The sequence below is a fragment of the Pundamilia nyererei genome, unplaced genomic scaffold, assembly GCF_000239375.1.
Source record: "Pundamilia nyererei isolate P.nyererei 1_Seehausen unplaced genomic scaffold, PunNye1.0 scaffold00187, whole genome shotgun sequence".
Lineage (NCBI taxonomy): Eukaryota > Metazoa > Chordata > Actinopteri > Cichliformes > Cichlidae > Pundamilia > Pundamilia nyererei.
The window spans coordinates 502,341-522,959 of NW_005187588.1; the positions used below are offsets into that span (position 1 = coordinate 502,341).

General features: G+C 39.8%; 1 protein-coding gene across 20 annotated transcripts in view; it reads left to right on the forward strand.

Annotated features, from left to right (window-relative positions):
* ptprdb (protein tyrosine phosphatase receptor type Db) overlaps positions 1–20,619 on the forward strand; it is a 151,207-nt gene that overhangs the window by 33,390 nt on the left and 97,198 nt on the right. For all 20 annotated transcript variants that reach the window (XR_312082.1, XM_005747028.2, XM_005747026.2 and 17 more), the window contains exons 4-5: positions 12,127–12,202; positions 13,348–13,392. The gene's annotated coding sequence lies outside the window, so the exon portion shown is untranslated. The remainder of the gene's footprint in view (positions 1–12,126; positions 12,203–13,347; positions 13,393–20,619) is intronic.

Sequence of the window (20,619 nt, forward strand, 5' to 3'; positions counted from 1 at the left end):
AGCTTTTTGTTTGTTTCTTTTTTTTTTTTTTTTTTTTTCAATTTAAAAATGAAAATAAATCTTATGAAGAAAAAAAACACTAACCATTTCAGAAACATGAAAATGATTTAGGTAGTTATCAGTAATTTGGTACTAAACCTTACTGTATGTATAACATGTTTCCGTGATGACTAAACCTCAGTCACTCCTACTTACAGCATTAATGCACTGTGCAATACACTGTGGGCTGTAATCGAAAGTGTGACAAAAATATAGTATGCTCCTGGATAAGACAAATGAGTACAAGTGCTGAAGAAGTTATCATAAGAAAATAGGTACTAGCAAACCGTGGCTTAATTATTGAATTTTAAAATACAGTACCTTCAGTACTCATAACTGAAAAAGTAGTTGTATTACTGAACTTCATTGCTAAAAATACTTATAGGAGAAAAGGTAAACTATGTGAATCGAGCTGTGTTTTCCCTTTGGTTTGTTTATGTTTTAAATATGTGATTTTCTTTCCCTGTTCATTTCCCCCTGTTTGTATGTGTATGTTTTTTAAAAAAGGGGGCAGTTGTAAAGTGTTTATGAATCATTTCTTATCTGAGAAGGTGGGGAAATTATAAAACTAGTTAAAAACACCGTCCTCTTCATGCTGTCCAAGCCCCTTGGTAGAGCAGTCTAGCTCAAGCATGGAAATAGAGCATCTCTTATTGAACTAACAACCGTGTTCACTTACACTGGGTGTCTGAGTACTGTATAATCAGTTGCCCACGGGAATTTTGTAATTGCAAGATATTTAACAAAATCCCCATCTATCTTGCAATGGTTTGCAATTTGGACTAGTCCTCACACTTTTACTTCATAAACCCTCCAAAATCTGTTTCTTATTTCTAAAAGCTTTGCAGAAACCCATAAGGAAAAATCAATTCATTCATCCATACATAAAAAACACACATTTTCAATCCCATCTTGTCCTTTAAAGTGAAAGTTCATTTGTGTTATTGTAATTTACCATTTTCACTGTGACATTTTCTCCCAAGAAGGAGGACTGACCCCATCAGACTCCTCACCTGCCATAGTCCGAGCAAGCCCAAGAACTAATGGTTTAGAGGGAGGCTATACGAATCTCACCCAATAATTTTAATTAAATTTATGCATATTCTTCCCTCTGAAGAATTTGGGGCATCTGTATTAGCGAGAGAAGGAAGAAAAAGAGAGAGGAAGAGAAAATGGGTCATCTAAACAGAGGGACTGAGCGGCTTCATTAGGATACCCGCTGCAGTCATTCTGTGGTCATTCTAATTCTGCCTCAGCATTCCCATTCAGCGCTCGTGGGAATCCAATATCTGCCTAACATTTGTGACCTCGTCAAAACAAAGAAATAACCAGGAGTCAGGTCACGCCGGTCTCACCCACCACCACAGTTGTGACATCCTGCCACCGCTTTCTATTTATTCTGCCTAAATTAGCACTTCATCTCGCTCGCCTTGGAAAGAAAAATGTCAGGTTGTTTCTAATCCAAAACTTTGCAGGTTCTCGGTGAAATGAAAAAAAATGCAGCCTTTGTCTTTGTCAGTGAAAGAATTAGGATGTTAGCGCTGAGACAATTTGATGTTAACTGTGCAGGGGAATTAGATGTACCATGTAATTTTGCCTTTCAAATATGATAGCTGAGCAGATGGAATAGGGCAAAGCTCTGTCAAAGTTTCTGCACTTCAGAAGTTCCTCCTCCCTCTCACATACCATTTGCACTTTCTCATTAGCTATAATTCTCCGTGTCACCCTCTCTCTTCTTCACCCGATAGATGCTTGTAGACGCTTCCTTTCACTTGTTTCACTCCCTCAGTCAGCGCTCTCTTGGCCCCGAGCGGAGTAGACTCTAATATGTCTTTAAAAGTAGGACACCACTGAGTAATTTGTTGCACCTAGCAAATGATAATTCACAATTGTCACCATATATCCATGACTACAGGGCCACCCCAAGCACACAATAGCATCTGCTTCTCAGGAGAACAGCCATTGTGCTTTTTTTTCCGTCATTGTATTACTGAATTGAATTTGAAAATATAGGATTATTTCACAAAGGCATGACACCATTTCACAGCAGGGATGTTTGTACCCTTTGTGTAAGCTGCGTCATTTCACTGACATTACATGGAATTTGCTGTGTTCTCGATTGCTTACAGCCACCTTCTGTTGTAGCTGCTCTTCCTGGCAGTAAGCGTGAAAATATATCTGCCTTAATTTTAAGCTTTTATGCTTTAATGTTGAAGGCTTAGTGAAAGCAGTTTCACAAGGTTTGGCCTCTCAAGAGACTGAATGCCAACATTAGTATTAGTATCAGCAATATGTAAGCAATAACGTTACTTATATTATTTAACTGTCAGTTTTATGGTTCCGGTGGTTCTTTGTTAGTGTACAGTTTAAAGGGGGTGAAAAAGACATTTACAAGTCAAATACAGATGCTGGTCAATAGCATTTGTGGTCGCCTTGACCCATAGTAGCAGTTGCAAAAGTAAAAGCTTTTCATTCTGCCGTCTTAGTCTTATGGAAATCTATAAATGGAGTGTTCCTACTGTTACAGCTTCTGAAACACAGGATTGCACTTAAGCTCACATTCATACATTTAGATTTAAATACGTTTTTTCCAAGATGCAGCACAACAGGCTGTCAACATAAGGCTGGCATGTTCTCGCCCAACAAAAGTTGACACTGTCAATCCATTATTACCCAAAGAAAGCCATGTATTGCACATTTCCTACAGGTAATACAGTCTGTTATATAATATTTATTACTCCCCATATAAAGTATATATATATATATATATGGTACTATGCTACTCGTTACATTATTTCTGCTTATTCCGTCATATGACCCACATTAAACTCATGGACTGACCCACAACCACCTACACACACACACAATGGACAACTGTACCCTCAAACACACAATAATAACATGGACTGAACCACCACTCACAACCACTTGCACTTTACATAGCCTCTGTAGAAACTATGCACATATCTCACTTATTTTAACTGCACTACTGTATAGTTCTGTGTAAATAATCATTCTGTACATACAATAATTTTTAATCCAACAACTGTTTATAACCTGCATAGTTCACATTTCTGTATAGCTGTATATCTCAGATTTCTGTATAGTTTTTCATATTTATATCCTGTACATAGCTTGTACTCACTACAGCCTGTGCATACTTATAGTTATAGAATATTCATAACATACTTCATACCGTGTACATTATAACATACCATAATAGACCCATTTCTGTAATATACTTACATATCTATATTATTGCTAATGTATATTGTAATATATCTATATCGTGGCTAAAGCACTTCTGGATGGATGCAAACTGCATTTCGTTGCCCTGTACCTGTGACATGTGCAATGACAAAAAAGTTGAATTCTAATTCTACTCTATTCTATATGAAATGAAATGCATTTACTGTAGTACAGTAACTGGAAAGTGTGTGATTATAGTAACACGCCATCACACCCAGCACTATTTATGATGTGCTTTGTTCCGTACCAGCTCTTTTCCCTAAATGGACATATCTTCATCTTTAATGGCTAAACACTCCACTGTGTTCAAGCTATTCTTGATCCCTTGTCTATACTGCTTTCTAGGAAGACCACATAATGTGGTGTGTTAAACAATCAAAGGCCTGTACTGTGAAGTAAGATTTTATCTCTTTGTGTGTGAGATAAAATTGTGTGTGATTGTGTGTACAGTGTCCATGTATGTCTATCCCTACGTTGGGTGAGTGCTGAGTATTTGTATATGTGTGCATGAGGGTGGGAATGCATGTTTGTGTCTGTGTGTCTGTGTCTATATGGTAAATGGCCTGCATTTGTGTAGCGCTTTTCTAGTCCTTAAGGACCCCAAAGCGCTTTACACTACATTCAGACATTCACCCATTCACACACACATTCACACACTGGCGATAGCAAGCTACATTGTAGCCACAGCTGCCCTGGGGCGCACTGACAGAGGCGGGCCCTCTGACCATCACCAGTAGGCAAACATGGGGTTAGTATCTTGCCCAAGGATATTTGGCATGCAGCCAGGAGGCAGCCTGGGATCGAACCACTGACCTTCAGATTAGTGACAGGTCGGGTCTTACACTCCACCTCTCTGGGAACTCCCAGGCCCTCCAAAGGCCTATCTCCCCTCACCACATTCCCTGCTGGAAAGTGATGCCCTCAGGGGTCGGTGCGTTGGTGGTTCTTGGTGTCCGGGGCTGGGCGCTCAGGTATGTACCAGCTCACTCCTACTTGGCGGGGCCTGGTGCCTGTTGCTCGGTTAGGCCTCTTCCGGGGCAAAGGGGGCCCTCTGGCCTCTGGGCCTGTGGCTCAGTTCACTCTGGCACAGCTGGCTGCCGGCAGAGCCAGTGGGCACGCCACTGCAGCCCCCTCTGGCTTCTGCTCAGTGGCTACTGGGTGACCCCTCATCTGGGGCTCTCCTCAGCTCTTCCCAGGAGGGTGGCACGGATGCCCCTCCGGTGGTCTTCCTTGGGCTCTCGCACTCTGGGGCCTCTGGATGTCTGGAGCCTGGATCTCCTCCATGCCTGCTTCATGCCCTGGAGGACAGAGCCATGGCTCTCTACATCCTCTAGCAGACCATTACATGGGGAAACCTTTTGAATACAAGCGCGCTGATCCACACAGGTGTGCACACGGGTGTTCACTGTTCATAGACATAAACCTTTATTGGCTGTTATATCCAAGCACATTGTGCGCTGTCGGTCCTGCTTGCTACACAACAACATTCAATATTTAGTATTTACTGCTGTTTACACTTAGCTAGATTAACGTGATGGTGCTGTGCTTAGTATGTTGCTCTGTTTTTTTTTTTTGGCTTGTTTTCTCTTCTTTTTCTCTCAACAGGTGATCCAGGAAATTTCTTTTTCTCTTCTTTCTCTTTTTAAGTGCCCTTTCTCACTGTCCCTCTTCCCTTCTGTTTTTCTTTTCCTTCATCTTTCTTTCTCCCTTTCCTATCCCTGAGTCATGTCTGTCCCGTCTGTAACAACTGAAAATAAAATAAAATAAATAATAACAACAAAGGTCGATCAAATGGACCAATACGGCAAGGCCGTGATGATCCATTTGGCAAAGTAAATCCATTGGGTATCCTTGCTGGTCTTTAGACAACAATTCTGACGTCTAAAGAACCACATGGGACAGGCAAAAAAAAAAAAAGATTTTATCTCTCTTTCGCGTCCTTTTTAAGATCACCAGGTTTCAACTTGCTTGCATCACCCTGGTTACTGCTCTGAAGCACATTAGAGATCAACATGTGTGAAATTAACACAATCAAAATATGATCAAAATTCATGAAAGATTGAACTTTTGCTGGTGGATAGTAGGACTGTCTAAAGTTTTTGTGTTTCCATGATGAGCTTCAGTAATAAATACAGATTCGTAGACGCGGCTTTATTTCTTTATTTTTTCCCTGGTGGCTGCAAACAATTACTTTTAAACTATTTTACTTTTTGTATGCATTAATAAATGATGTACTTTCTGACCTTACATCAAATTGGAGACAGTCTGTGCTTGAATTGAAAAAATAAAAACTAAAACTGTATTTTAAACATTAATTTACTGTCAGATTCTCTTGCGTCTTTCAGATAAAGTTGTTGTTTTTTACTTGCAGTACAAAGTTTGCACTTTTGCCAGTCTTCTTTCGAGGTTTCAAATAGGCTACATTTTATTGATCTGAGGTCTTTTCCAGTCTCACTAATCAAAAACTTTTCAACCACACACACATCGCTTCCGTTTTTGTTTTGTTTTTTTATCATTTGTGCTCTCAGACTTTACAGACTTTGTCTGCAGCAGCAGTGCTACTTTCAGTCTGTATTATGTGTTTGACCTCTTACTAGTTTTCCATAGCGTAGGCTGCCAGTGCACTTATTCATATATGTGATTGGGCTGATGCTTCCAGCGTCACCTCTTTTGTGTGAATGCGCAAAGGAAACCCCGGGTTAATTTAGGGAACTGATAATCAGCTTCATGTGCCTGCTTCTTCTGATTGCCAGTGTTGGTGTAACTGAATTCAGATAAGGGAAAGGTACCCAGCATATGTTCAGTTCACTTCACAGTAGTACAGGCCCCAGGTCAGGTATGTTTTTTGTTTTGTTCTTTGTTTTTTTCAGTCTGTTCATACCCACGTTGTAATACAACTGGACCAAAATCTGTGCAGTATAATCTTCTTTATTAATTTCCTGTATTGATGTTTTTTGTTGTAGGAGGTGGAAGTAAGATTTAACTTTTTGTATATAACTTTTCGAAGCATATGAACTAATTATTTTAGTTTGTGTGGCAGACAGCACACAGCTATTAATTACATTAGTAATGAAAGCTACTGGTTTGAACCTAAAGCTTTTCGTTAAGTGGTCTTTGGGCATGTGAGTCTCTGGTTGGGTTCACGTAAGATCAGATCGCTTTTGAAGTTGTCTGGATGACAAACTTAGGCTTAACTGGACACTAATTTATACTAATCCTGATGATCTGAAAGAAGGTTGATGAACGTTGTGAGACGAAACCACAAACAAAGCCTAGTTTGTCTGCTTTTTTGTTGTTATGGGGGGGGGGGTCGGTTGTCAGGTGCATTTGATTGAAAGACGTGCTCCTGTTCCAGTCAATAAAAGTGTCCACACAGGCTGTGCAGCCTGACACGTGAAATGTAGATTGAGCTCTTGCTGGTCTTTTGATGGAACGCTTTAGTCACAAAATTTTACACAGGCTGTTTATAAAAGTCCCATGATTAATCTAAAACTGAAAATCTAAAAAGCAGAAAAATATAATAAAATATGCTGTAGAACTGAGAAAGGTTGGTTGCTGCTTAAGTACACAGGCACTACCACTTCTGTTAATTAAAAATAAATATTAGCACAGAAAATCCAGTTAAAATGGACAAAAAAAAACTTTCACCATATAATGAAAAGCTTTATATGTGGAACCCCTTTACTGTGATCTAACATAAAGGCAGCTGTATATCATTTTTCTTTTGTTTCTCTGTGTGCTTCACAATAACTTGTCATTTGTCTAAGGTTATTCTGCATCGTCTCTATTAAAGTGACAGTTTGAAATTGACCTCAAATTCCAAGCCATTTTTTGAGTGAAATACTAAACTACAATATCTGCATCCTGTTGAAGAAAATGAAGTAACAGAGCACTTTATAGAAGAAAAGGAAATCATTTGTATGCATTGAGCCGAGTGGAAAATTAAACAAGTATTGCGAAGGGGTGCTTATAACCCACAATGTAATGCTTGAACCAGATCATTTGCTGAAATAGAAATAGTCATACAGATATGAGATTTAAACTGGGTGAATGACAGCCAATGACAGTTTCATCTAAAGCGTATGGAAAGAGTTTATATAAGAAGAAAACTTAAGCTGGGCTTCTTGCATCAGCAAGGTCTCTGACAGGCAGAAAGCGTTGTTCAATGAAAGTGAGTATGGCAGATGAAAAATACAAAAAGCTGACTTACTGTTCTCTGAATCTAAAAGATGCCCGGCAGCACCATCAGCAAAGAACTGGCAGAAACAAGTGGGTACATCCATCTAATGTGTACAGTCTGGTCATAAGTAGACTTTACTGAATCAGTGCTTATTAAAGTTGTATTTATGGAAGTATCTATAAATGTGGAAACAAAGAAAAGTGATGCTTGAAAATATAAAAACTGGGTCTAACTGAAGGCAATTTAGAATAGAATAGAATAGAATTCAACTTTATTGTCATTGCACATGTCACAAGTACAAGGCAACAAAATGGAGTTTGCATCCATCCAGAAGTGCTTTAGCCATGATAGCCTTCTTGAGCCTTCTTGACCAGCTTGGAGAAGTCGGTCGTCCAGATGAGATCCTTGGAGATGAGGACACCCAGGAACTTGAAGCTGCTCACAGCAGGTTGTTTCTGTCGCCCCACTCAGCCAGACGATCCACCTCCTCCTTGTAGGCGGCCTCATCGTTGTCATGGATGAGGCCAATCACCGTGGTGTCATCTGCAAACTTAATGATGGTGTTGGAACCATCGGTAGGTCTGCAGTCGTGGGTGAAGAGGGAGTAGAGGAAAGGGCTCATCACACAGCCTTGTGGTACACCACTGTTCATTGTGATTGTAGATGAGCAGTGGTTATCCAGCCGGACATGTTGGGGCCGGTTGGTCAGGAAGTCCAGTAACCATTTACACATGAGGGAACTGATGCCTAGGTCTGTCAATTTCCTGATGAGTTGTGAGGGGAGGATTGTATTGAACGCTGAACTGAAGTCTTTAAACAGCATTCTGGCATAGGTGTTGTTATTCGTTGGCAAAGTGCAAATTTCGGTGGCAAAGTGCAAATTTCGTTGGCAAAGTGCTGAAGAATCATGCTTTAACCAGGAAACACAGTAGAGGTTCTCTGCTGCTTTAGGACTGCATTGCTGCAAATGGAGCGAGGGGCTTGGTCAGAATTAGTGGCCTTCTCATTAATAAGAAATATAGACAAAATCTCATTTGTCGTCCAATACCACCAAAGAGGCATCTGTTTGTCCCCAACCTTAAAAATGAGTCATAAAGAATTATTTTAGTGGCATGAAAAAGAGCCGAGTCATGTAACAGATTGTTTGCCCAACACAGAACCCTTCAGTCAACATCAGTGAGTCAGTCTGGGGATTCACAAAGAGGAAGAAGTGACTTAGAGTCCCTAAACAGATGCAAAAACTGTAGCAGGTTCACAGGGATGCTAAAAAACTGTACCTTGATGGACCTGGGGAAAAATCATGGTTTTTTTGTTTTTTTTTAAAAACCATGGTCACAAAAGAATTAATTGCAGTTGATAGAGATTTTCCCTTTCTGCATTTTTATTGAATAATGATCAGCTCTTACTAAAAATATCCTCACTTTAAAGCAAATGCTTAAAGATTTTACTCATTGTTCTGGATGCACGGTGGGGATAAATGTCTGAGAATGCCAAATTTTAACTCACTGTTTTGAATCAAATCCCAAGAGACCCAGCTGCATTTGCTATAATAAACCGAGACGTGAAGGAACACCAGAGCTCTGTAATCCGATCAAACTTGAAACGCCAGACAGCTGTACTTACTTTTGATTTTTCAGAAGTGGTAATTTTATGTAGTTTAGGATTAAAGTGAGTGTGTGTCTGAACTGCCTACCTGTCAACTTGCTTCATCTTATACAGCTTTTTCAATGGGTGGAGGAACAATTGGGTTTTGAATGTAGCTGTATTATTATACTGTATATCTTTTCAGCTTAAAAGGTTCAAGAGCAGCAGGTCAGTTTTGAAGTTTCATTTGAATTATGCAGGCATCTTGAATCCTCTCAAGATGTTTGATCATCCTTGTGGGGTCAGATTTAATCCTCACCCAGTTTATTCCCTTTGTGTAAACTCTTAAACGCTAGAGATGCACACACACACACACACACACACACACACACGCACACACACACACACACAAGTATGCAAGTTGTAAACAAGTTGGAGAAGTTGTTGAAGCAAGACTGTGCCATTCCACTCTGAGAGTCCCTGTTGCCAGCTTGACCTGCAACAACCTCCTTAACGTTCTGGGCCAATTTTGATCAGTGCCGCACATACACTTCGAAAGAGTAAACATGTTTACAAACTGAAATATGCTGCTGAAATATATTTCTCTAAAAGGGAATGACACTTCTGGTGAACATATGATCTTGAAACATTTCACACTTTCCTGACACTGTAAAAAGATGGTGCAGCTTGAGGACGGTTGCGTCTGCAGATAAAGTTTGTAGGTAATCATGTCAGTGTTGTCCATGGCTTAACTGTGACACTGCATTTAAAATAGGCTTAAGAGACATCTGATGCCCACTCTGCTGCCCCGCTTCCCCACTTGCCTTGATTTTGAGTCTGAGTGACAGAAGCCTATGAAGAGTGTTTCATACATGCTGAGTGAAGCCAAACCAAAGTAAGCGGAGTTCCACTGAGCTGCCCTGGTTAGGGTTAGACATCAAAAAATTATCTGGGCCATTGCTGTGCAGATCAGTGCAGAAATAGTTTGGTTCATGGTGTGAAAGGGCCATGTGAAAGCACTTCAGTGACCTAAATAATATGCTACCATGCCCAGAACCATTTCCACCACCAGCAGAAACCTTTAAGGTGACGTCCAGACGTAGCACCTAGAGATGAATTCCCTTCAAATTACTATCAACATTTTCACTCTCTCTGAATAATCACTTTCAGCCATTAACATAAAAGGGCTTCAAAGGCTGCTCTGAAGGGTTCCCATGGGAGTCCTCTCAGAGTTTCAAAGCAGCAAAAAAGGTTTGCAGACAGGCTTTCACCAGTGGGTGCCACTTTATTGCATAAAAGTCACAGAAGAATCTAAAGTAACGCCGTGTCCACCAATGCAGGACAAACATAACTTGTCCTATGTCGCTATGCGAGATCTGTAAACTGAATTGCTTGCACCAACACGAGCTTTCTCACTGATCTAGTTTCCAGACTCTCCCTTTCCTGCACAAAGCTGCTGAGGCTTTAATTACTTCTGCTGGGCCAGCACAGGTGAAGCACATTCTCACTAACAAGGTGGTTTCCAACCAGGGAGTACTGAAACCCAACAGGAAAACAACATGATTGAGGGGGAAACCAGTTCCCGCAATAGAGGGTAACCGATGCTTATAATAATCCTCTGCACAACTCATTTCACCAGCACTGTAAGATCATTACAGAGGAAACATGTTGCGAGTGGATGGGAATCGAGGGAGGAATGTGTCATCGACTGAAAATAAAATGTTAGCTTGCCTCCACACGTGATGCACGGTCATTTGCAATTGTGCACATATATGTAAGCGAACACAAGCCTGAACTCAGATCACACGCTTAGGTTGTCAAAGTCAGACAAAGAAACACATTCTTTGAATTTTGCATCATTGAAGATCTCACCTTTATAACTTAAAAACAACAGGTGATTACAGGCCAAGGAACACACAGCATGACCTGGTTATGATTTGCAAACAAATCAATCTTGATATTTACATCACCAGATTCTGCAGTTAATGTATGCTGCCATCACCGTCTTTGCCCTTGTTTGGTAAGTCGGTCAGCAGCACAAACACAGGAGTGGTATAATAGCACAGACCAGTGGTGACTCTTTGTTATGGCATCTTTTGGCAGGGACTGATTTATTCTAATCATCTTGATATTATTAAAAGGCTTTTCTATTGCATTCTTTCAATTTGATTTTAATATATTTATTGCACATTATATTATTTATTTGGTGATATAAAAAATTTATAGGCTAGCCTAACTCACAGTGCTTAGAGTGTCCATCCCATCAGATACACCAGAAGTAGTAGAAAATAATAAAAAGAAGAAGAAGAATTATAGATTTAAGTTGAAAATGTTCAAAATGTTCTTTTTTTAAGTGGCTGATTCACAGCATGTGTGTAGAGGACTTTTGGTCAAAATATTTAACTTCAATAAAAGACAAATATCATCATCAACGTAAGCAGTTCTGGAAACAACCCTGTAATCCTTTCAGATCCACACTGATTTCCCTCCACCAGTGATTGCTTCTTTGCTACATCTTGATGTCACTGGAGTCACAAAACATAGAAGAGTGACATCTGTATATCTGTGTGCAGGTCTGTGTGTGCACATGCATGTATGGTCTGTTACATTAAACATGCCTCCTTGCTAGTATTCTCACATGAACCTTTGATCTGCGAGTGTGTACTTTTCATGCCGAGGTGCTGCATGCTTTTCCCACTTGGGCATTTCAGCCCCTGTTCCACTCACAAGCCTGTACATCTTGCTGGCATGGAAGCCTTAAAAGCCTTAAAAGCTCCCAGTGTAGAAGTTGAGCCGCGGCTGTCCATTTGACCCAGACTGCTTTTGGAACGACTGAGCTGCACTAGCTGAACTCGGGTTTCAGATTGGAAGCTTTGATCTGAATGCAATGATATAAACAAATGAGTGCAAGAAGAACATGGAGAACTTAGCTGAAAGTCAGAGTTGTCTTTAAGATCAGTGACTTCTATAAAGCTAAAGCTCTGCTCTTAATTCCTTTCCTTCTCCTTCTTTCTCTTCTCTTTCCTTCCCCAACCTCTTTGCTTTCTCACTGTATCCTCTCTTCTCTCTTGCAGGAGAATTCTGGGGAGATTTCTTACTCTTTCATTCCTCAAGGATGAAGCAGCGCAGTGTGTCTGTGCACTGAAACAGGTAGGCAATGATTACCACAGTGAACGTCAGACAGACACATGCACGCACATGAACATTTACCGTCAGAAGCCCCCTTTTCCCCAGGTGTTTTGTGTATGATCTATTTTGCTAAAAGGCTGCACCATGACCACTAAGGAAGAAACAGCAAGGGAGCACACAAAGATAAAGAAAGGAATGGAACCTTTCTTCTGAGAGAGTGAAGAAAACTCAGATGGAGATTCATCATAAGGCCCAGAGAAAAATCAAGTGAAGACGTTGATAGGATGAAAGTTTAACCAAACATCAGCTCCCCACAGGAGTAGCAAATCTGCTGCCGTCGCAGTGGACGGACCGGGAGAAAGACATGCAAAGAGACAGACTGACAGACAGGACAAGACAGAGCGGCGATCCCCAGCTGTTTTTAAAATCTTGCCTCTGATACATTATTGAATATGCGGCTCTCTAACGCATCGCTGAGCTTTCCTCTCATGTTAGTGCTCAAGTTTGTATAGCGTCACCATTCTAAATATAAAGCATTCGCTCACCCCCTTTTATTTTTTGCTAAAAGATGCAGAGGCTGCACGTAGGCTGTGTGTTGCTCTGAGAGCCACTTTCCTTTTCTGAGGCTATAGCTGGAGTTTGAGTTGAGTTTGTGTGTGACTCATTTTGGTACCAAGCCTCAGCAAACTTTACAAAAACCAAAATAGATATCATCAAACTGCTTGAAAGCTGGCTAGATGGTGCATAGAGTATGCTGAAGCACGATGAGTGCTTCACTGGGACTCGTATGTACTGTTTGCTGAAGGAAGGGGATTGATTTTGCTGCTTAACAGCAGGTGGAATACGGCAGATCTAAGACACCTCATTTTTCTTAGTTCCTTTTTTTCTAATATTTAATATGGTGAATTTCCGTGGATGTTGCAAGGCCAGAGTCCTGAGACTTATATGTTTATATTGTGGAGTACCAGGTGTAATCTACAGGTGGCAGCAGAGCAGCATACCCAGCAGAAATGTTTCTGGAGCAGACTTTATTTGCTCATTTTAAGCGGCTAAGGCTTTTGTACAGTAGGGCCTTCATAAACCTCTGTGGCATCATTGCAAGTTTTCAAACAGATCATTCTTCCGGTCCTAGAAAACCAATATTCTTCAATAATCTTCTCTTGCAGCTCCCACTTTCAAACTTCATGTGACAGGATGAACCATGAGCAAAGGTAATAAAGTTTGCTTTCTTTAACTGTTTCTGTGCTTGTGTGCTTCATTAGTGTATGCAGTGGCATGCACATTTTAAGGGCGTGTGTCTCCGTTGTCTGACAGATGTTGCAATGGCATGATTAGTCCTCTGTGTGTGAGGTTGCTATAGTGACTGTGGGTTGAGTGTTGGGGAGGCCAGAGTGGAATAGAAGGGGTGCTGAGGATGAGAAGAGGGGGTGGAATAGGAAATGAAGTGCTTGTTGCCTCTGGCCTGCGTGTGTTTCTTTTTCTTGTTTTGTATGTGAGAGTGGGCGTGTTTGTGTGATGTTTATGTCTGTTTGTTTGTGTATCTGTATAAAGAGCACAGCATTGAAGAGACACTCGTCTGTGTAATTGGGAATTTGATCAAGATAACTCACTCGAATACACAGTCGATCATGTGCGCACACACATTTTCTTTCTGCGTAGGAGCGACAGAGACAGGGATCCTGTGATGGCTGCAGCGTGGGCTTGGGGTAACCTGTTCTGCCTCACAGACCAACACTATGAGTGGGTCATACTTATCACTTAAACTGCCACGTCAATGAAGCTGTTTAGCAAACTGGTACAAGCAAAAGAAATGCCCTCTGCTTCTGTGAGCACAGAGATTGTACAACACTAGTCTGAAGCACTTAAATGTAAGGCTACAGAGTAGGACAGTATCAACAGTATTACCCTGAGGGTATCATCTTCCATGAGGCTTTGTCAGACCAAAGTGGGGATCCCTGAGATTGACTTTTAGATGTTTTGTAACCTTTTCGTTTCCTTTTGTGAAGTAAGAGACAGTTTGGGAGTTCTGAAACATATCTTGTTGGTTGAACTGCATAAAACTCAGACATGATTTACAGGTTTGTTTTAAGGGGAGCTCAAAAGCCACCTATAGACATAGAGATGATTGTGAACTCTTTTATCATTTTTGTGTTTCTATTGTTATCTGTAGGGATAACAATAGCGAGATCAACTTTTTATTACTTGATACACTTTCAAGTACTTGAGCTCTCTCTGTGTTTGATGTTGATTCTGAGTACTGACCCACAACCTGTGCATTCCTAACCCTTGTTTGAGGTTCACGGTTTTGTTGCGCTCCTGTTTACTGATCTGGTGGAGAAGCAATAATTTACAGAGTATATTTAAAGGTTGAGTAATGTTATCTTATCTTCAATTACAACATATGAAGAAAGAATTCATGATTAGTTTCTTCTTTTTTCTGCATTGGTAATTTTTCGTCTTATTTTGAAATTGCCATTTGTTAGGGAATTCTTAGAAAAAGCTGTAGAAAGTCTATTCAGATCCTTATTATGCTAATTACATTTTTCCCAACCTATTACAGTCTAGCTTTCAAAAGCAGCATCGCGCTGAGACTGCGCTTTTGAAATTCTATAACAGTCTTTTGATGGCTTCTAATGCAGGGATTTGTTCTGTATTCATTCTACTTGACCTCAGTTCAGCCTTTGATACTGTTGATCATAAAATTTTACTTAATAGGCTTAAGTTTCTGGCTGGTCTCTCTGGCTCTGTGTTACATTGGTTTTCTTCCTATTTATATATTCCTCTGACAAGACTTTCTCTGTTAGGGTGAACAAGTTCTTCTCTGATTATGCCTCCCTAACCTGTGGGGGTTCCACAAGGTTCAGTAATGGGTCCATTATTATTTTCTTTCTACATTCTTCTCCTAGCTGGCACCATTAAGTATTTTTCTGATGTTTCTTAACATTTCTATGCAGATGACGTTTAGCTGGATATGTCTTTAAAACCTCACCAGCTGAATTGTCTGTTCGCTCTAGTCTCCTCTTTAACCCACATTAGTGTCTGGCTCTCAAGCTATTATTTTGTTCTAAACAGCGCAAGACTGAGGCTATGATTGTAGCTTCTCCTCTATTATACATGAAAATCAGTCAGGCTCATGCTTCTATTTGTTCATCTGCTAGGTCCGGCATTTGAAATATTGGCATAATATTTGATTCCTCTCTATTTATTGTTCCTGTTTCTTTCATATCAGGAACATTTTAAAATGTAACACATGGTCTCTTTGGCCAAACCACACATAATTGTTCATGCGTTTGTGTTATCATGCTTAGATTATTGTAATTCCCTGTTTACTGACTCAGATAAATCATGTTTTGGGGGCCTCAAACAGGCACAAAACGCTGCAGCCAGACTATTAATGTTTATAATATATATAATATAATATTTATTATTTATTTATTATTTTATTTTATTTCTTTACCAGTAGATTTTAAGATCTGTTTTAAAATTCTTGTACTTTGATACAGAGCACTAAATGGCCAGGATCCATAGTATTTATATAAACTTTTTACTAAACAAACCTGTCCTCGCAGTATTCGATCACAGGCTCAGAATTTGTTAGTTGTTTCTTGTATAAGATTAAAAACTAGGGCAATAGACAGCCTGTGGCACCAAGTCTCCCGTTTTGTATTGCTATTACAGCTCTTGATTTTCTTGTTTATTTTACTCTGTCTTGTTGTACAGCGCTTTGTGATTGCTTGTCTGTGAAAGCGCTTTATAAATAAACTGTTGTGGTGGTACATATGAAGGTTCCCCCGTTTGATTCCAGAAGAACACACAAACTCAGCCTCAGCTAGTGTCCTATTAGTGCCAGTCCCAAGACAGTTGAGAGGGTTGTGTTAGGAAGGGCATCTGGCATAAAATCTGTGCCAAATCAAACATGTGGATCCATCCGCTGTGGCGACCACTTGGGAAATAAGGGAGCAACCAAAAGAAATTAGTGGTATTTCTGTCAGCTACAGTGCACTTATCAATACAAATACAGTTCTGGTTTGGAATAAACCACTAAATCTTTGCCCTTTTTAAAATGCACTGTAGGTTTATGGGGTGCACAATCTCTGATCCCAGATTTCTTGATTTTGAAAATAAATAAAGAGTAAGTGAATAATTTAACATCTGATATTCAAAACCAAACATACTCCCATATAGGAGATTTGTCTAAAATATGAGTAGGGAAGCATGTTAAAATATCTTAAAATCTGTATTCCTGTATGTAAGGTGTCATGACATGAGGGATTTCTCTGGTAATAAAAACTGACTCAGCTGCTCACTACTCGAGCAGTAGATGAATACAAAATGTTTTTATCTGTACATCACTACTTCCATACTTTGTAGCATTCTTCATGACTTTAATCAAAGGATGAACGGATTAGAAATTTGTAGTCAAAGATCAAGGTCACTATGACCTTACAGAGCTGAGTTTGGGGATAACTCAAGACAATTCCACACCATCGTCTAATATAATAAACTGCTGATGTTTATCTTCAAGGTCAAAGGTCATTGTCACATCATAAAGTATTTTCTCACCTGTACTCCAGTCTGACATTACCCAGGGGAATTCACATACCCTCCACTGTCAGAGCAGATTTTTGATGGTTACCACTGTCTCCTCACAGAAAGAAGGTTCTGTCTTGTTTCTTTTATGAGTTTGCACATTCTCCTCTTACCTCAATAGACTTCCTTTGGTTGGTGATAACCCCTTATGATGGAAGGGTGATCATGTTGTTCCCCAACCCTCACCCTAGGACACCTGGGATAAGCTATCATTATATTTAACTACTTAATGCAATTTAATTCATATATAGATGGAATTTGGCTTATACATATTAGTTCCTTCCATAAATATCTGATTGTCTGTAAAGTTTGTCATTATTTCTGTTATTCAACTGTTTGTTTTTGATTTATAGGCACATTCGGTTTATTTGCCCTTATTACTTTATTTCTTTCTTGATTTTTTTCTCTCTGCACATTCAACAGAAAGGGAAATGGAAAAATGCAAATGTTAAATGTTCATGCAAATGTAGAAAATGGGAGACAGGATTACTAAAGAAATATGTGACAGAGTGTATTAAAATGTTAATATTTTAATCACCTAGGTGTGGAAAAACAACTTGCCAGAATTAGCTGATCTCTTCCCAGGAGGGCCCACCTTAAGTGAGCCAATCTCACTTCACATAACAAACCCTTAAGGTCCCTTGCCTATGCACAGCAAACCGCCCTTGTGCTTGTCTCCAGAATCTCCAGAGTGCACAGCCTGATGTGAATAATAGTCATTGTGAGAGATATAATGTGCTGTACCATACAGGGCTGGCTTCACACAGGGATTACACCTAGATGATTCTTCAATAGAGAATTTAGTCTCGGGTAGCCGAGCTTAATCCGCGGCTGTGGAAGCAGACCACAGTGCTGTGGAGCCATGGCCAGATATGACAAAGAACAGAGAGCAGCCAGATTAGTTCATACTAGGAAAAGGGCTGAGCTTGAAGCTGCCTGACAGAGCGTCTCTTGACAGCTCCTCCCAAATCTCTCTGCTCTCTCTAATGCAGGCTGAGGGAAACATTGTTCCCCCTTCTGTCTTTTGGCTTTCTCTCTTTCTTTTGCTCTGTCCTTGTGTCTCTATGTGAGGTAATACCAACACATAGAGAGAAACAGTGTGTGTGTGTGTGTGTGTGTGTGTGTGTGTGTGTGTGTGTGTGTGTGTGTGTGTGTGTGTGTGTGTCTTATCGCTTCATTAGCCTGTGGATTTCTGGGTCAGTCATAGCCTTGTTCCCACTGTCTCAGATGCGGTAATTACCCTCACGTGAGCCTCGTCTGATAATTAGGATGGTCCAAGCGGGACTCGGCCATACATGCGCATACACACCCTTCATGCTCATACGTGTGAGTTATTAGTGGAGAGCTTAACATGCAGTACAGTACTAATGGGATTATCATTGCTAAGGGTTCCACTCATCAAGCTCTCACTCCTCTCTCTACTCATCATCAAGCAGGATTCTCAAAAAATGAGAAGACTCAGTGCTTTCTATGCAATGTAATTCTTTCTCTTTTTCGTGTTTCTTTCTTCATTACCTTTAAGGACATTTTAATGAAAGTTCATTCAATGGATTCTATGGATGGATGGCAGCACAGGGGCCTTCACAGATGTGCACGCTACTCATGCCAAGAGCACTAATGCACATCCACAGCATCACAAATACTGGCTTTTCAATTGCGCACTGGAAAAAAATTTATGGTCCCTCTCCTCTTTAGCCTGAAGGACGCAGCCTTCATAATTTCCAAAAAGAATCTCAAGTCGTGATTTGTCAGGGAACAAAATCATTTTCTAATTCACTCTGGTCTCCATCTTAAATGAACTTGAGCCCAGACCATGCCCTTTTCATTTTTATGCATGGATTTTCTTTGAATAGCAGTTTTAACTTGTATTTGTTATTGCAGGGACAGTTTTTGTTCATAAGGATTTTCTAAAGCTATTGACCCCATTCTCTGATTTCCACAACAGAATTTCATCTGGTTTTAGTTGAAATATTAAAAATCACAGCCACCTAAATATTGTTTTTCAGCCGTGTCCAAGATTTATCCAGCTCATAATCATTCAATAATATTGTGACATCATTCCCAGTGTCTTTGGCAGCCTTGGCCTACTTTGAAGGGCAGCTGGCTGACATGAATCACAAACAGTGTGTGCATGTTCAAATGCCCTCTGGCTTCCATCCACCTAAATTTCACCTTTTTATTTTTTGTTTGTACCATCAACAGGTTTGCAGGAAGTATGACACACAATCGATGCTTGTATCACTGATGTTACTGACTTCTTCTGAGATTAATTCCTATTGACTTAACCAAATCTATTGCATTGACTTTCTACTAGGCACTTTATTACAGTCATTTTTTGCAAATGCCACGTGGCTCATTGGTAGTCACTATAAATCACTCATAACAGGAAGCTTTAACATAACCAGATAGGTTTGATTGTCCCGGACAAACCCCCATTTATCTAAAACTCGTACTAACAAACTGACAAGCAGGGAGTCCATGCAAGAGCTTTTCTTGGCCCACCAGAAGAGAGCGAGTGTTTGAGAGAGAAATAGAAGCGCTTTTACAGCCTGCATTAGCTGATTGTCTGTGTTACTGTTTTATGTACAGCATATACTGAAGTCTCCAAGTCGTAATAGTTTCATTTTAAATTTTTGAACTGCTTTTCCATGCACCCATCTTTAATTCTTATTTTGAAAGGCTGAGCTTTTCTGAGATGATCTTTTAAGATGATGCACCATTACTGAATTGTGATCAAGTAGGTTTTTTTGTTTATTTATTTTTTTATTGTTAGAGTTACACAACTTTTTCAGTCTTTTTTACCCCATCTCTGCTTTTTGAAAAGTATTCCTGGGATCAGATTAAAATGACCTTACATTTTTTAAAGAAATATGGTTCTCAGTGATTGAATTCTGTTTTTTTCCATTATTTTTCTCATTATTCCCTGTCTGTTTCTGCTGTTGGGTTTAAACAAAATATCTAAAACACCAAAATAAGATCTAAATTAGTTTCTATCTATGACTATATAGTAGTATTTTCCAAGTATTTTGGCCAGTGACTCCATGCAGACAAAGAGTCTTTTGTACAAACCCTTATCTCAGATTGCATATGCAGTTCTGACCACTTAAACCAGACTGTTTTGTTTGTTTTTTCTGTGTATCTGAATCTGTTTAGAGGCACTGAGAATTGAAACAATCCAGTATTTTACCAGAAAACATAGGAAGAGGAAAATGTTTTGTGCAAGAAATAGTTTTATGCTTTATTGCCATAAACCCACCTGGACAGTCTGAACACCAGACTAGGAATTACTGGTTTATAGTCATGTGTGTCATAATGAAATTAATTAAATTTAGAGTAAGCTTGCTTAATATAGTCTGTGCAAAAGTGCACAGGCACTTGAACAGGTTGTCCTACTCAAAGTGATGCATGAAAAAAATCCTTACATTTGAGTAAGAATATGAAACCAAAACAGAAAAGATATGACTGTGAGGAAAAGTAATACTGATTTGTTGGTCTGTTCATGTATCTTTTAGTTAAAATGACATATTAACCTCTCCTCATCTGAGCCACTCTCGGCCCTCTCTCCCATCGCCACTGCACCCATTTCATCAGCTCATTTAAAAGTAATATAACCCATAACCATTCAATTTCCACTGTGTTTATTCTGTTGACAGAAATGGTAATGGAGATATTGACTGCAGAGCGATTGTGTCTAGGCCATTGTGCTGAGTGGTTCGATGGAGTGGAGTGGATGACTGGAGGGCTATCTATCTGTGATGTTACATATAGTGTTGAAGTCATTGGAAAGAGAGACCCTCTGAAAGCCACGAGCTTAAATACCATGCATAACACGCACAAACATAAAAGGA